Source organism: Rhipicephalus microplus, chromosome 7 (assembly GCF_043290135.1).
Source record: "Rhipicephalus microplus isolate Deutch F79 chromosome 7, USDA_Rmic, whole genome shotgun sequence".
Taxonomy (NCBI): domain Eukaryota; kingdom Metazoa; phylum Arthropoda; class Arachnida; order Ixodida; family Ixodidae; genus Rhipicephalus; species Rhipicephalus microplus.
The window spans coordinates 137113976-137132302 of NC_134706.1; the positions used below are offsets into that span (position 1 = coordinate 137113976).

Below are 18327 nucleotides of genomic sequence, written 5' to 3' on the forward strand. Positions count from 1 at the left end.
CCCTTGGAACCCATTGCTGTTTTCCCGGTCCTCCATGTGATTTGTGCAAGTAAGCCACATAGTAATTAAATTGGAAGATGTGAAAGGAGCCACAAAATGTCACCTGCATGTCATTAAAACTCCACGCAAATATAGGAACAGTATCAGCCGGCGGTTATAAAAATGATGGTCAGTCAACAAACTTACTAAAGTGCGCTCATTCACATCATAAACAGCTTTACAGACACTGTGACCGCACAAATGAGCTAAATTTGATTTCCTGAAGCGACAAGGAGAACTGCTGTTATAGTTCGCAGCGTTGATATTCGCGAATCGGGGCACTCCAAATGGATAATCTCAGCCACATAGTCTTGCATGCGGATTTCTCAAAAGTAGAGCTTACCTGTAAGTAGCATTAACGCAACACTCGTAGCGTTCGCAAGCAGTCCGTCTTCAGTTCAGCAGCTACAGAATTCCTATTGGTGTTTTTAGGTAGAGGGCATTTCATGTTCCTCACAATTCGCGTAGTCACGAGCAAGCATGTTCGTGGCATGTTCACATCGCAGTACAGTGAGGAACGCATACTTTTCAGCAAACTAGTCACTCTGACAATTACATCGTCATACAAATTATAATCTCTATAGTTCGTGCGTACGTTACCTTCCCTCAACTGTACTCAGAGGCGGGACGTTAGTTATAGCGCGAGAATAGGACGACGTCAAAAGAACAAGAAGGAGACATGACGAGCGCTCGTCTTCTCCTTGTCCTTCTGTCGTCGTTCTGTTCTCGCGCTATAACTATCGTCATGTCATACCAACTAGCCCAAACTGCCACACCTCTAATATACTCAGAGCTTATTTTACTACGGCTTACCTTCACTTTGGCGAGAGATCTTCTTCAGCCAAAGTAGGCGCACGTCAGTGACGGGAAACTCATGGAATGAGATGCCAGCTGAAGTTCGTCCACTTGATTTACAGAACGGAACGCAACAGTAAACCATAGCTAAATAGTTTACTGCTGCGACCAGTGCTGTCACACTTCAGGCAATGTAAGCAAAACAAAAGTCAAAGAATACAAGTTACGACACACCACGACCACAAAGAAAACAACACGTGCGATGCCTACGCAGCCTTCGCTCTTCTGCGAGAGATGGGGGTAAGTTGTAGCGCCACGCTTTGCCGTGGCAGGTCGGAGAACTAAAAATAATAAACATGCAAAAACAAACTTGGCGCGCAGGAGCGCCGCAGCACGGGCACGTCGCTAATCTATAGAGAAGGTCATGCTTCCGACATCGCGTACTGAGTGCGCGGCCGTGTCCGATATGTCCGCCGTAAAATTCGCAGTGAAAGCATCTTGCGTTGTGCTTGTAGGAGTTTCAGAATCTGTTTGTTTCTGCTGTGATAACCCTGACGGGGGTTATGCTGCAGGACTGCACCTTGGTCAGTCTCTACAACGTAACAGCGAAGGCATGAGCCTTCACTTAATACTGTAGCTGGTATTCCTTCACGTTGTACCCAAACTCGTTCTCCGGACTCCAGTAGAGGCAGTCGCCTTGCCAGATGTTGATGATTGAAGTGCGATAGGACGCATCACTAGCGGCCACTGTGTCTCTAGCAGGCCAAGGCTGTTGCAGCAATTGTTTGGTGTTTGGTAAACGAGTTTTGAGTTGCATTAGGAGCTGAGCTGGGCTGAAGCCATTCTCGCCTGAGGTATTCCTGTAACTGAGAAAGGCTGGATGTGGGTCGTTCTATTTACCAAGAAGTTCCTTGATTGAGCAGACCATTCATTCAACCTCTCCGTTAGATTGAGGAAAATCTGGGCTGCTGGTCACGAGGGTGAAACCACAGAAGTTGTAAAACCTTTTGAGCTCTTGGGAGGAAAACAGTGGCTTGTTATCAGATCTCACAACTTCTGGGATACCATTAAGAACAAATATGCTCTTGAGCATCTCGACGACAGCAGAAGTTCAAGATGGTGGAAGGGTAATAACCTCAGGGAAGTGGGAGTAATAATCCACGACAAGCATTTGTTTTTTGCTGTGAAAGCGATTCATACCCAGAACATCCCATCGGTGACCCAGCAATGGTGTGGGAATGACCAACTCTGCTGGAGTCATCCGAGTGCTTGCAAACTGCTTGCTTCGGGCTACCATTGACTTGGTGTCTTCTGCAATCCCCAGTCAACAAACCAAATTTCGGTATTTTGATTTGTGCTTCTTTACACCTTGATGACAACCGTGCAACAGGTTCAGGACTGCTGGTCTCGAGGAAGTAGGAACCATGATGCAGAGATTTAAGCAGAAAACCACCACAGACTGATCTGATTAGCTACTGCAGTATACTTCATCAAATGTTAGAGCACCTTCTTCTTGTGAGGCCGATCTCGTTGGGCTAGATCAATAAGGAATCTGCACACACCGTTCCGTGCTTTGCATTCTCTTGATGTCATTCGGATTCAATATCAAAGTTGACATTGCGTTGTTAACAGCTTCTGTCGTAAACAATTCCACCGTGTCGATGGGAGAAGAAACCATCGTTGGCCTTGAGGGAGCATCGGCTGGTCTGTTTTGAAAGCCACTTTCTGGCACATTTATAGTACAGCTTCTTCGGAGTATGAAAAAGTAAGATTGCGGCCAACACGGTTCTGTCGGCATAGCGGATGCCATGTTTACTGAGAGAGCAGGTCGGAGGGAAAAGTGGTGCTGCCCATCAAATATAAAAAGAAAAAAAATATGAAAAACACACCACCTTTTTTGCCACTAACGGCTTACTGTACTTGTTTTATTTTATTCGGGCTAAGTAAATCTTGGAATCGGTAAATAAAGTAGGCGATATTTCTTGGCGGTAGAGCGTGCAGCCGGTTCGCCTCTGTGGCTTCCACAGTGGTGCCAAGAAAAGTTGTCTCTGAGTATAGCGTTAGTGAATTGCACTCCTTTAGTAATGCCATGCTTGCCAAACTCATGCCAAGTTGCTGCGCCTCACAGTCTGCGTGAAATTCGTGATGTGTGCGTTGAACAGAATCAACGGAAATCATATGTCAGAGCGAAAATCCTGAGCACTGCACAAAGCAAACTAAACAAATTGCGCCAAGCATGGGAAGAAGGTCTACTCTGCGCATGTGCTGCAGCTGGCGATGTTCATTACCACAAGACGGGTTACACGGTCGCTTGACCAAGTTGCTAAGTGCTAACATCATGTTCAAGCACAGCGTCAACATAACGGCAAGCGCGGCTAAGCAAAAAAATTGTGTACTTCAGACGCGATAGCATTTCATGTATCTTGTGAAATTGCATTCCACTCCCAGTCAATATTTCTAGACATCCAAAATTTGACCCGAGAATGCTTCGAGATAAAGTGCAACAAATACTTAAGATGTATAGGAGAAAGCTCAGTGCCACAAAAAATTTCAATTTAGCCGATTTTTTAGGTATGCAAGTTCAAAATCATAAGGTGTTACTTTACATATCCACTCGAGTAGCACACAATAGCGTGTTTCACTTCTCTTCTGAAGGAAGATTGATCATCGTCCTGCTGTCCAGGCTCTCTGGATGTTTCAAATGCAATCCTTAGCAGCCTTTTTTTACGAGTTCCTTCAAGAAAGCATGTTTGGGGCGCTGAACTTCTCTTGTCGTCTGCAGTGTGTCCTGTGCGCTGGCAAGCACATTCACTGCACGCTACCACGCAATGCAGTCTTTAGAGGTGGGTACAGACTAGGAAGGCGAAGGATCTGAGTAAAGTTGACCACCGTGTAGCGAAAGTTCTCCCCTCTGAATGTTTAAACAAGCCTCAAATGGGACTGCGAAACAGGAAGTTCATTAGGCTACAACCATGTTCATAACTCGTAGCTCAATACTGGTAGTAGAAGAAATAACAGGCTCACCTCCAAGTACTGCATCAAGGTAATGCACGCAGATTCATTGGTAAGCTGCGATGCAAAGAGCTTGTGACCTTGCTTCGTGGAGTTAACTTCTGTAGAATTCAGTAATGTGGACTCCTCCTAACTCTTTCTGCGACAGCGATACACATTCGTTCCACTTCTCCATCTTCAAAAAGAATTTTCTAAGTCATGAATTGTTACACTTGCTTTAACGCTCTCATTCATATCTTACTTTACTATTTATAATCTTTAAGGAAATTCGCTTACCATTTTTTCAAAAGGTGGTTGTAGTGTTACAATGGCGTCGAATTTTGATCAATTTTTATTTTAGCTTCTGAGTTTTCCACTTCTACATATTGATAGAACTTACGAATTAAAATTCTGGATAATTTTCTCTTTTTATGGTTCTACAGACAGGTACTTTAGCTTCCTGTCTTCATGTGTTTTTATATGTTTCTACGAGAACTCTACCGATAAATAAATGGTAACTCTCTGCGCAATCGCCCCGCTCATCCTTCAGCACAATTTAAATAATGGTGCATTGAAATAATTTTTCTTGATATTGTACACCTATTGGAAAATATTCCACACATTCAAGGACAGCAGCTGTAGCCCATGAATTTGACAGCAAAAGCTAGGACAGCCAAATGAACATAGAAATGATTATTACACGCGGTGAAATATCCTTTCAGTAATGGGCCATAGCACTACGAAGGCTTGCAAGAGGTGCAAGGAGTATTTCCCCTGTTGAAATCAAATACGCAATGCTTTTGTCTTCACGACTTCATTGAGAATGATACCCTGCGCTACTTCCTTAGGCCCTTCTATACCAAATAACCATTGATGGAATCATGAAATGGTGCTTTCATAAGACATTGGGACAGTGTTTTTCCACTTGTTGAGAACACTCTGAAGAGCTTTTTCACTCTATTGACTTCATTTCGATAAAACTTGTTTCGAAGTATTTTTTGTTGTATATATGACTATACCACAGCCAATTTTCGTATCATCTTGTCAAAAATATAGGTGAACCTACAAAGGGGAACTCAAAGAGACAATAAAATTTGTTTCATTTATGAGAAGTTCTATTTTAGCAAAGCCCACAAAAGTAGTGAAGTATGACTTTATTTCAAAAGTCCTAAATGTCCCTGTTCACGTGGACTTTTCATGCAGCATACGCACGCATTTGAAGCTGCGAGAGTGCTTTTATTTTTCCACATACATCATCTTGAGCTTTTCACCATCAGCCATGTTGACACCTTCTATCACTGAAATATTACCTTTGCCTCTCTTTCTTCCTGCACAGGTCTCCCCCTTGTGAGCGGGAGTCAGGGAGCCTCTTTCATTATTTGTGCGGGCTGCCAGACGGCAGCCAGTGAACAGCTCAAGGCGCTTGTTTTTCTCGGGCAGCTCTTGAGCAGCCCTGAAACTCTGCCCATCTGCCGGAACGCTGCCATATATGCATTTGCTATTCCCTCTCGGGCTGCTCACGTACTTGCTCTCCTGCCGCAGCAATTTTCCGCTGGCAGCATGTGGGCAGTGAGCAGACGATGCGCTTTTGCGTGTTTTTTTTACGCCCGTCGTCTGCTTGTGAGCATCGCCTCTATAGAGAGCGAAAATTCGGCGCTTGGTTTGAGGACCTTTTTTGATTCACTGCTTTCACATTTGTTAGATGCATTTCAGTTGTAGCCTTACAATGTTTAGGATGGTGTCTCTTAACGCCACAAAATATTTTCGCAATGAGATGCAGATCAAAGTGTGCCCTGTCTGTAAGAAAGGATGCTTTGTGCCGTCCAATAGTAGCCCCATTTGAACAGAGGTAAGACACTTTACTGTTGTGCGAGTAATTTTCGTGCTCTCTACGTTTAATTCTTCACCCTCTTGCTGCAACGAAGCTTGCCTTAGTTGTACCTCCATTCTGAATCTGATAGTCAGTGTATGTGAATGTGACAGCCGTCAACCTCCCTGATAACGTCTCGAGTGGCAGGTTCCAGCGCATGGCGTTGATACAGCGCATGAAACGCTTGCTTGTTTCATGTGATATTCTTATACAATTTCATGCGATATTGTTGCTTTCTGGCCTCTTGATCTCTTCCCCTCTGACAGCCAAGAGCATGGCGCATTGCAACGTGCACACTCGTCTGTACTCAAGTCGAATTTGTCCACAATTCCATGCATTGTAGTTTGAGTGTTGAGATAGCTCAGTTCGATTGGTATGGCTTTCTTAGCTGACACTTTCATTCGTCCAATGCAAGCATTGCGGATGAAAGGCATACCTCTCAATTTCTTCTGCAAGATTCACAGATGTGCTTTTGGACAGTCGAAACATTTTTATGAACTCCAGGTCTACATACGCTGGCGCAACCTGCTCGACGTATAACAGAACACGGTGCCGTTCCTACCTTATTACCCGGGCCGACAACAGGCTGATGGTGTGATGCTCCCCATCATCCTCGTGAATCGCGTCATAAGCATGCAGCATCACAATGGTTTCGTCTGCCAAAGCCTCCGTGTTTAGAGGCTGACGATGTAGCAGACGACGCAGTAAACACGGCTGCAGTAGCACGACGACGATGATGCTGCTGAGGAGGCATCCTTGGGCTGTCCGACAATTGCCCGACACTTGCCTGAGAATATTTTCTCTCGTCATGGCGACCCATGGGTGATGTTATATCCTGTCCAAATGGAGTCCTCGGGGTGCCTGTGAACTCCTTTCGAAAAGCGAAAATCAAAGAGGCTGAGTAGGAGTGCTTTGTTAAACAACCCCATCTTTTCAATGTTAAGGTTTCGTTTGTTGGTTTCCGAAATTTTTTTCAACCTCTCCTGTTTTGAGTGGCCACAGCCATCTCTGTTTACAGTCATATTTTGTCCAGAAACTGTCTCGAAGACTAGACCTTGCCACTTTTTAAAAATGCTCAGCCAGCCATTGCTCAACCAGAAGTCATCGATTCCCAGCTAAGAAGCTATCTATTTCACCTTTCATTACAAAATTAGGCCACTGATCAGGACGTTCACACTGTGCGCATGCTTGGACCAGAGGGGAAGCACAACTTCAATTTCTTTCTAGGCCATTGTTCTCATTGACATATTGTCCGTGGCGAAGTTCCCAAGCTTGATAGTTCCTTCATTATTTCCTATGCTCGAGACTATCTTTGACAGATTCAACATGAACAGAAGAAAATCGAACTTCTTCGCGATTTCTGTCCTCGATAGGTTGTTGCGGTGAAGTTTTTAGATAATCCTTACTTTCCTTGCAGACGAAAGTGCATTCTGCTGCTGTTTTTATTTCTTTCGATCTGAAGTTTAAAACTAGACGTTGATCGTTGTGTGGCACACGGGAACACGCGCGATCGCTTGATTGGTTTGGCGAGGCTATAGAAACTTTGGTATTTGTTTCATAGTTCGCCAACTATCATGGCCATTTCGGACATTCATGGATTTCACTTGTTTCAGTTTTGCTCAACCGATGTAGGCAAAAAGAATGTTCTGATTGCACGAAACGTTTTATTGTTAATCACGTAGGAGACCAACCAAATGTGTCTACATAGTTCTGTTCAGGCAATTTTTTTGTTTAAACGAGATTCGTTTAAGGGAGTCTACCATATCTTCAAGAAGCCTTTGATGACCAGAGTGAATGATGTAAAATATTCATTGACTATATGCATAAGCACGTATGAAGAGTAACTAGGACAAACCTGTATTTCTTTTGACAGGCGTTTTGCTCATCTTTTGGGTAAAGTTCAAAGTTTTGAACAGATGATTGAGGAGCATGGTGAGAACTTCGGTCGCCTCAGAGCCCCTCAGCCCTACAGCACCAGCTTTTTGTGTAATCAGATGGCAGTAGCCATTTCACTGCTGAATAGCTGTAAAAAAGTGAATTATTTAAAAAAAATGAAACGAGCCCATGCTGCCTCCAAGGGTACGACTTGTGTAGGAAGTCGGGCATAAGACGCCCCTTTCACCTGACATAATTGTCTGACGCTACAATGTTTCGTAATTTGACAGAATACAGCCACGTAGCAGCACCGTGGTTTGCATCCTGCGTACGCCACCATCAACCAGGGATCGTTGCTATTTTAATGTAAATTTTCATGCCACTCTTTGGCAAGTATGGCCCTCGTGCTAATGAAAACGACATATCAATATTTTCAATATCGAAGGAAGTGCTCTCTCAAGTCCAAACAACAATCAGTATCATAGAGGATGAAACAGCCTACCGATGCGTTATTCACCAGAGAATCTTTATGTCAGGCATGAAACAGCCATAAGCAATCCCAGTCCCATGCCTGATATTTACTTATTTATTCATTTATGAAATACTGCAGACAAAAAGTCCAAGCAGGGTGAGCAAAATTCATAACAATAACAGAAAATAGGGTTGCAAAGTGTTTTTTGTAAAATGTTTTAGGTTGTATGACGGGGAGGAGGGGGGAAGAGTATTTTAACAACTTAGACATAATACAATTCTAAGGAAGTAATAAAAGAACAACAGTATTTGCACAAATGGTCACAGGCGTTCAAGGAATGCTTCCGTTACTTTATTCCACTTCGTTCAGCTCAAGTTCATAGAGCTTTGGGAAAATTTGAGAAGAGACTTTACGACAGGTATCACTCAGCTGACAAAATTCAGGGCGCACTTTAGTCAGGCTGTACTTGTTTCGCAGCAGCCAAAGAAGTTGTTCCGGCTTGGTCGTTTTCATTGTGATAAAGAAGATCTTGATTCGCAAAAATGACTTGAAGTGGGTACCTTGAAGAGATGATAGTTGATCTATTGGGATGAGTGTCTGCAGATCTTTACGCTCCGCGTTTCTCAGAACCCACATTCCTCGTTGATGGCAGCAACGTACAGGTGAAACATACACAAAGTTAGTGTCGTTAGCCCGGTCCCAACGAGCCTGAGGCCAAGCTCGACTTGCTCCTGAAAAATGTTTTCGAAGTTGCTGAGGAGACTTTCAGGGTGTCATCATTCAACACTCTGGATGGGCCTGGTGGCAGGATTTCTCTTGGCCTGTCAAGACGAGTCTGATATGACTCAATAGACGGAAGTTGCTGGCTCTGCGCAGCAGGACTGTGATAAGGCCTTCTCTATAGAACAGCAGTTTGGCCGGGACATGTGCGTTGGCGACTCCGAGAATTATCTGATCACGTATTCTGTGGTCGTAAAGGGTGCCGAACTTGCATAACAGGGCTTTTTCCTCGAGCGCGGTGATCAACTGGAAAAACGTTTTCCCGGCCAGGTGTTTGTGGCTGGAGAAAAAGTGCTGGTCTGCCAACATGTTCATTTCTTGGCGAAGAGCTTGTCTATAAATTTTAGCAACGTGTCGTATTTCGTCCTTGCCGCCGTTTCAGTCTTCGAAACAGTGCCTGAGCCAATATACTAGCAGTGTGCGTAGCATTCTGTCTACCTTGCGCTTCGAGTTGCTTCTACACTGCGAAGTATCTCACAGACTTCACAGAAGAGCCCTGATGGCCCTCATTCGTTTTCCCAGCTGCTTCTGCCGGCCACCTTCAGGTGTACATCGAATATTTTTTCCATAAGTGCCAAGGAACGGAAGGCATGCTGTGCTCGTTGAGGAATCAAGACAGATTGATAAAGAGAGCTGCCGTGTGCTCCGGAGACAGGCAGTAAGCTTAAGCTGTAGATGCCGTTGCAGGGAGTCGGATCAGAATGAAAAGTCAGGCCATCGTAGGGTGCAGGAAAGTCAGCGACTATGTAGCAAAAAGTGTGACTCGAAGCATAATTTGTCACTCATGTCGTGCTCTTCTTGGCGTTGCCTGTAAAACGAGGTTTGGTACCTCGTCGCCATGTGTTTTTTTCGGTCTGGAGCATGCGAAGCTGAGGGACAGGCCAGCGAAAAGCTGAGCGAAAAAATTGGACCGAGCTGTGGCGAAGTTGACAGGAGACTGCTCCTTTCACTTTTTCAGGCGTTTTAAAAGGAGATGAAACAAGGGTGATTGGTCAGCAAGGGTCACGTTACCTATGTATGGCATGCTAGGTAGGATAAAAACGTTGATACACCTAGCGTCATGTGAGGCAAACATAAATGCACCAACGTGCTTCTATCACACCAGGGGTTGCAAGACAACAGAAACGTGCCAAGCGGAGAGGTGGTAACTGCGTAGTGACTTGGGGCTTTTGACATGGAAACCTTCCAGTAACCTGCAAGTCGAGTGTTGACATACATATATTTGGGTCCACTCACCCATTAAACTCGTTCTTCTATGTTAGGTATAGGATTGAGCTGGACCTTTGCGATCGCATTTAACTTCCTAGAGTCCACACAAGAACACTCCTTTCCGTTCGCTTCTACAAGTATCACTGAAGAAGTATAATCGCTGTCTGCTGGCTCATTGATTCCCAGCTTGATCGTTGGTTTAAGTTCTACCTCGATTATTTCTCGCTGGCAAGGTGCGATGCGGTACAATTCGAATGGGATAGGCTTGCCTGATGTCGTCTCAACATCATGAGTAATGGCATTGTTCTCTTTGGTGGGCTGCTGATGCACTGGTGAAATTCTTCAAAGAAAAGATAATCGACTGGAATAGCATTGAGAGCATCGAGATTTTAGTTTGTATAGGTTGACATATTGAGGACGTCTTCTACTGAGCACTTCGTGCACTTTTAGTTCCAAAAGTGGAAGTTCTGCCGTTACCTCTTCTGATGCATTGGCCATCACGTTGACAACCTCTTCACATCCAATATAAGGTTGCATTAGATTCGAGTAGTAAATTATCCCAATGTTATTTTCTTCTGAAAACTTTCAAGTGTGCTTAGTCACCTAAATCTTTTCGGTAACCTTAACGAGTTCGTCCCTCAGTACTTCGACTTTGTTCTTTCATGATGACCATGAAAATATGACCAGGTATAAATGTTCATTTATTAGCACTTCTGTTATAGCAACCCTTTGCATTGGTATGGGCCTCTTTTAGGCTGTTTTCTACCAGTTTTTACCAGGCACTATAGTAATCCAGCAATTATAAGGCGTAATTCACCAGTATTTGGCTTTCACCTGTTCCTTTCCACATTTTCTCGTAACATTCCATACAGCAGCTTGGAGCGAGTAAATCCTCTTGCTCTCTGAGGAACTGCTCTCAATGTGAATAGGTTTGCAAGAAAGCAATCTTCCAAGTCAGCTTTGTGTTTCTGGCACAAGGCATGCAACACCCTCCTAAGAACCGAAAGCATCTTTTCAACACTGTTTGATCGGAGGTCATACACTTAGCTAAATGTTAGTTGAACCTCGCATCTTTCCAGGAACATTGTCATTGAGCCACTCGTAGCTGGTTAGCCTGAATATCTGCAGCGAAACAGGCACATGCCAATGTTGACAACAGGGCATCGACTATCTTGGCGGAACTATTAGTTGCTTCAATGGAATTGCTTCCGAAAACCTTGTCGAAGGGCAGAGCGTAGTAAAAAGGTACCTGTATCGTCAACGGAATGGCTTCATGATTATTGGAACCAACCTTAAAGGTGCCTTGTGCCTATCACTTGGTTTTCCAACTAGCTGAAAAACGTCACTAGACCTTACATATCTTTCCACATTTTTAAAACATCCTGACCAGTAATGCTTTAGCGAAAACCTCTCCTTTGTATTGTTTATTTGTAGATATCCTGACCAGCCATTACTGTGACAAGAAGTCGAGAGGAGGAGGAGAAAAAGTTTATTTATTCTAACAGTGAAAGGTGCAGAGGAGCCTGCCGCAAAGGAGCCCACCAAGAACAGGTCTCCACTGCATTCCTAGCCCAATCCAGGACCTGGTCCTCGACTTTGGGCACCCAGCTGCTCATGGGAGCCCTAATGATGTGTGGAGAGTTAGGTGGTGGGTTCACAGTACACCCTTGCATGATATGGTCATAATGCGGTCTAGAGTAGCTCTTTGTTGCCTTCTTTCAACAGGGTACCTTCTTCCAACAGGGTACTTCTGACAAACATTTTGAAGAAGCCCGCAATGCGTGACGCAAAAAACAAGGCCACTTTTCCCAATCGTACTTTATTCTTTAGTGTCAAAACAGGCGTGCAGTACACAATGTCATTGTTATCTGGAAAGCTGTGCTTAGTCCAGTGCAGCGATGGTATCTCAAGACAGCAGAATAAGGACATAGACCTGTGGTCTTCTTGCGGATTTTCTGGAGAAGAAACTTCTACTTCGATTGGGGAGCTGTTTGTCTTCTGGCCTTGATGCTGCAACTTCTGGATCCGGAATATTTATGGTGTTTGTGCGCAATACCGTCGAGTTAGCACTCGTGCAGAGCTGGCGCTGCACTGGCAATGCATCACATTCAGACTTCCTCTTTCGAGGTGGCCTTTCTTTTACTGATGTTTTGGTGAGATACGATGGCAAGTTTGGCAAAATAGTGGGAATAGTGTCAGTGCTTTACATAGGCCTTTGCGTGAGATACCCACTTTGTCGCCGATGATGTGCGCATATTCGCGAATTACGTACTGAGGCTTGAACTGAAGTTCACTTACCGCACATGTGTCTTCGAGTGGCTTATCTTGACGGTGTAAATTATTCTCCTTCACTCTTCCGAGTCTCTCATCCTTGGGTACGACGAACATTGACATTTTTGGAGCCCTTTTTACTGAACATTGTCAGTCTGGCGTTTGGGCGCGTAATAGTGATTCTGGTAACGTGGTGCCATTTCGTTAGAAGAGTCGATGACCGCGAAGTGTTTAATATCATTGACGAAACTTATAGGCAAAGCAATGATTGGCCGAAAATCCGTAGTGACGTCAAAACACAGCAGAATCATTACAGCAGCGGGCCGAAGCCAGGGCGAAGGCTCCCATAGCTAGCGATAGTAGCTCAGCCACGCGGGCACTGAGAAAAACGTAAACTTGTTTACAATTTTATACCACGGCAACGTATCCTCTCTAAGCCAGTGAGCCCACTACCGCTTTCTGGAACACTTTACCCAAGCTCGCTGAAGTGCTGTACGTTGCAGCTTCCATAGGCACTAGTGCCAGAGTTCTCTATAGTGCATATTTAGGGAACTGTTCTAAACCCTGTTGTCATCACAGCAACTACACTGAACATTTACACATTGGTACCTGCAAACAATACTGTCACACACGATGTGTCACAAACGAGTTTAGGAAAGCTTAGGTGATCATCAAGCTATGGATAAACGTGTGTACTCACATACACATCATGCCACACAACACAGCATGCTACATCAAGCCTCACCAACTTCCCTGACGTCATGGTCGTGGGGCGAGGAGACGAGAGGGGGCTGGAGCAGGATCTGCGGCCCTTCCGGCAGGCGCTTCTGGTATCTCGCTCCTGGAATGCGGGAGGGAGGGGAGAGGAACGATGAGAGTCGAAGAGGTCCCGAGGGGGCTTCTGTTCGCTCTGGAGAGGCTGAGTCAGCAGAAGGTTGCCATGGCTCACGTCGCTTCCTGAGTGAGTTGACGTACGCACTGTCTATATCGGGGCCACTGGCGACGTCGTCGATGTAGAATTTTGGCAAGAACAAGGAACCAGACGTGGAGAGAATGGGGATGTTTTCTTGGAATAGAGAGAGCGCGCTAAGGCAGGCTGCTGCTGCTAACGGCTTTTCTGGGTGGCAATTTTCTCGTTTTCGCTGCTCTTAGGGGAGGGGGAAGGCGTCTCGTGCTCCCATGAAAAATACTTTGCGTGAGAGGAGGAGGAAGACGAAGTAGCGCTGCCCCTAGAGAACCAACAATCGCCGGGCGACGCCACCGATGATTAGATGGATGAATATGGCTGTACCCTTTAAATCGGGCGGTAACAAGCGCCACCAACCATAATACTTAATGAACCAAAAAGTAGATTTTTTCCTTTAAATCGTTCAGTTGAGTATTCGTACTTCGCTGTACAGGGTTTAGTTTTCACTCGTGCCTTGACTTTAGCCACCTATCAGATAACCTCCTTCTAGTTAAATCTACCCGCTTAAAGTCTATTTTGCCCTCCCTGTCCCTAAACCTCACTGCTTTGAAAAACTCTGCACCATCATCCTGAACTATGCGGTGAAGCCCTTTACAGAAGATTATCAAGTGTTCGGCAGTTTTTCTTCCTCTCCACACGCACTGCATACCGTGTCTACCCCTTCGTATTTGGCCCGTTATGTCTTGGTTCGCGATACTCCCGTCCTGGTCTCAAACAGCAGAGAACTACTTCAAGTATTATCATAGATCCTTTCCTTGGCAATCTCCTGCTTAAAACTTCGATAGATCTCTAGTGCGTACTTCTTAACCAAGCCGATTCTCTACATGTCGGTCTCTGCTTCTTTGACCTTCTTGACCGATAATTCTTTTTGGTTTGGCTAGTGCTGTTTTCTAAGTATTTACAAGTCAGTTTTCTGGTTCGTTTCCGCCATTTCGTATCGATATTCTTCATGTACAAGTACCTGAATACCTTCCTAGCCCAACCCTCCTCCCACATTTCTCTAAATCGCTTTTCAAATTTTATCTTGCTGCTAGCTTCCCTGCCCTCAAATGATGTCCATCCCATATCACCTTGTACTACCTGACTTGGTGTATTCCCGTGAGCTCCCAAGGCAGGCATGCCTATTCCACATTGCTTAATTTCCAGTCTTGCTTGAACTTCTGATCTGATACAGAAGACTGCATTGCCAAACGTCAGACAAGAAACCATGACGCCTTTCCATATTCCTTTCACAACATCATGCCTATTGTAATTTTACAGTGCCCTGTTTTTCATTACCGCTGCATTCCTGTTACCTTTAGTGGTCACGTATATTTCATGTTCCCTTAGTACACGGCCCTATTGCTTATCCATACGCCCAGATATTTGTATATATCTGTTATGTCTAGCATGAGCTCCTGTATTCTAAGCTCACTGCCTTCATTGTCATTAAAAATCATGACTGCTGATTTTTCCTTACTAAATCTGAAATCTAACCTATCTCCCTCATTACCACAGATGTGTACCAATCTGTGTAAATATTCCTTGTTGTCGGCCATTAGCACATATCATCTGTGTACATCTATGCTGGTAGTGCCTGTTCAATTATTTTTCCTTGTTTGACGAAATAGAGGTTGAAGCCCAGTCCACTTCCCTCTAATTTGGTCTCTAATCCTTGTAAATACCTCATGAATATTAAGGGTGAAAGGGGACAGCCCTGCCGAAGTCCTCGTTTTACCTCTGCAGGCTTGGATACCTGTGTTTCCCACTTTATAACTACCTTGTTACCTTTTCGATATCCTTTAAAAGATTACTGACTACATGTTCCACGCCTAGTGTGTCCAGTATTTCCCACAATTCCTCTTTAACCACGCTATCGTACGCTCCCTTGATATCCAAAAATGCTAGCCACAGGGGACTGTGTTCCTTTTCTGCTATTTCGATGCACTGCGTCGGTTAGAACAGACTGTCTTCCAACCTCCTGTGTGTCCGAAACCCATTCTGCAGTTCCCCCTGCACCCCCTCATCCTCTATCCAAGCCTGCAGTCTCTCCTTTATAATCTGCATTGTCAGTCTGTAAACCACTGATGTCACTGTTATAGGGCGGTAGTTGTTTATGTCAGCTTTGTCTCCCTTTCTTTTATAGATCATGCTCATCCTGCCAAGTTTCCATTCATCGGGAACTTCACCATTGATTATTATGTTGCTCACTGCCTCTCTCAAAGCCTGCTTAGACTTCGGACCTAATGTCTTTATCAGCATAATTGGAATGTCATCTAGGCTTGTTGATGTACTACAAGGAACCTTTTTCTCAGCCCTTTTCCACTCTCGTTGTTAAAATGAAGCCATTGCGCCACTTGATTCATCCTTGTCTATTGCGGTGCATAAGGCACTTCTTTGTTGAAATTTTTCTGTCACCCTTGTTCTTATATATTCAATAGCTTCGTCCCCTTCTAGCCAAGCACCTTGAGCTGTAGTTATAAACCTCTGCTCTAGGCTCGTCCCATTCCTTAGGGAGTTTAGATGGTTCCAAAATTTCGCTGCTGCCTTTCTGTCTTTTTTATGTACTTCTGCCAGCCACTGAGCTCCCTTTCTTTTAATCTTTTCATTGATCAGAAGAGATGCATTTCTTCTACAGCTTGGAAAGATTTCCCATTTTCTTTGAACATCATCTGTTGGTTCACCCCGCTGCTTAGCATGTCTGTGTTCTCTAGAGGCTTACCGACGTTTTGCTATGACTCTCTCACCTTCCTCATCCCACTTGCTTTTGGGTTTGTGTCTTCTTTTCTGGGGTGACATGTCCCATGCCTTAGCAAGCTCTATCTCAAACAGTCTAATTAGATTCGGGCATGTCCGCTCTGTTTTATTATCCTCAGTGATTACTTTATCAATTTGTTTAGTGGCTATTTCAATTTGCCTCTCTGAATAAAAATTTTCCTGTAGCTGCTGATCTTGTCTCCTTCCTACTTTTACTGCTCTTCTAAAACTTAGCTTGATATGTTTCTGATCACTACCCAGATTTCTGAAGCCACCTTCGTCTATGTGCATTCCCCTGAGCTTATCATACATCCTATGTGACTTCAGTGCGTAATCTATCGTCGACTGCAGCCTTCCTACCTCCCATGTTATTTGCCCTTTACATTTCTCGGTACTGTTGCAAATGATCAAATCAAGCCTTTCACACGTATTCATGATCATTTTGCTTGTCGAGTCGGTATACCCATCTATATCTTCTGTGTTTACATTCATATCTCTTAGTAAATACTCGCACTCTCCTCCTAACTCCTGAATGTCATTTGATATGAACTCCATTATTGCCTGGCTTTCGTCTCTGGCCTTTGCTGCCGTCCACAAGTAAACGAAACCAAGGAGTGTCATTTGCCTTGCCACTTTTCCTTTTAGCTATAAATGTCCCTTGCACTCCTGCTTGGCCATTTGCCAGTGTTTACTTTTCTGAGCAGCTTTTTTTTCTGATCCCCTATTTTCGCAGTGACAATGCGCTGTATTGTCTGAAGCGAAAATAAAATTTGATTTGATGATGATGATGATGAACGAATTCCCAATACCACCTCCCTTTTTGCTGCCTTCTGTTGTAGTACAAAATTCCCACGTGTAGTCCGGATTGTTAGGAGGTTGTTCCACGTGCCTGAGATGTGTTTCTACAAAACCGTATACCATTGGCCTCTCCTCCCTTAGTTTTTCTTTTATCTCTTCTCATATTAGCCTGTACCTACCACCCTGCATGTTAATATACCTTATGTTTAATTTGGCTCGGCGCTCGTGGCTACGTCTATTTCTGCCCCGGACTCTACCTATCTTAGACACTGGTGCCACTTTGGAATCGTATCTGTCCATACCACCTGTCAAAGAGTCTGCCTGGTGTTTTTCCTCGTTAAAAGCTATACTGCACCCCGAAGGGCCCGCTTGCCCCTTAAGAAAGCTACTGCGCGTCCTGCAAGTCGCCAACCCACATCATGACCTAGCCGCCCATCGAAGTGAATTCTGTCTCGTTGAAAACCACCCCACCTATGCACCTCTCTGTTTATTTCCACCACCTCAAAGCCTTTCTCTTGATTCACCCGCCATATCTCTTGGTTTGTGTTGACAACAGCTCTTTGCAGGTTCCTATCTCGCACTGGTATCTCCAGTATCGTGCATATTGCTACCTGTACCTAGGAGAAGTGGCGCGCTTGTCATCGACGCCTTTCGCCAGTGTGGCTGCTAGTCCTCCTGTATCTTCATTTAAGACATCGTTTACACCACCTGAAATTATCACGAGGTTTCGTCTATCAGCTGTAGTTTTGAGTTTTGCGCTCGCTTGCCTCATGGCTGCTTCCAACTTACGTCTTGGGAACGCCCCTACTGCAACCCTCTTGTCACCTCTTACCCTCTCTTTGATGGCTTCTGAGCATCGATTTAAATTTGAGTCCCCGGCGATTATCACATGCTGTGAGCTTTCAGCTGGAGTGTCCTGCACCTGGAAGTTACTTGCACCTGTGACGCCAGCTGCTTTGTTTCCTCCCAGCCCCACCACTACTTCGCAGAAGCTGGGCCTTGAGACAATTGAACCTGCTGAACCTGTTTTTTCCAAACTTGCATGCTCTTTCTTTTCCGCCGTTCTGGTTGCCGGTTCCCTACTGTTATCTCCGTAGGCCGCTCCTCTGTTCCTCTTGGCTTGTGCTTCCTCGGCGGACTTCAGCATTTCTCTCATAGCCCTTGTTTGCTCTTTCTCGGCCACCAACATAGTCTCGAGCTCGGTGTTCTCATGAGCAGGTCACTCTGGATAACCATCATTTTCTCAATTTTTTCCTCTACCTCACATTGCCTACACTTCGCGTCTGCCTCTTCTCCATCCGCTTCTACACTTGGGTCTCCATCCGCTTCTACCCCTTTCTATTCGTTCAAGAAAGATTCAGGATCATCGACCTGACAGGACATTTGGCCATCAAGTACCTGCCTGGTGGCTCTAGCTTGGTCCTTCCTGAACAATTGTTGCAGCTGTGCATACTCTTGTTTACGTCTTTTCCTATTGCTGGAAGAAACAGCTGCAGATGAAGTGTGTTTTGGGGGCTCCGTTTA

The 18327-nt window shown here is 44.8% G+C and overlaps 1 pseudogene; it reads right to left on the reverse strand.

The window, feature by feature from the left end:
- LOC142767878 (uncharacterized) overlaps window positions 1-18327 on the reverse strand; it is a 39454-nt pseudogene that overhangs the window by 2968 nt on the left and 18159 nt on the right.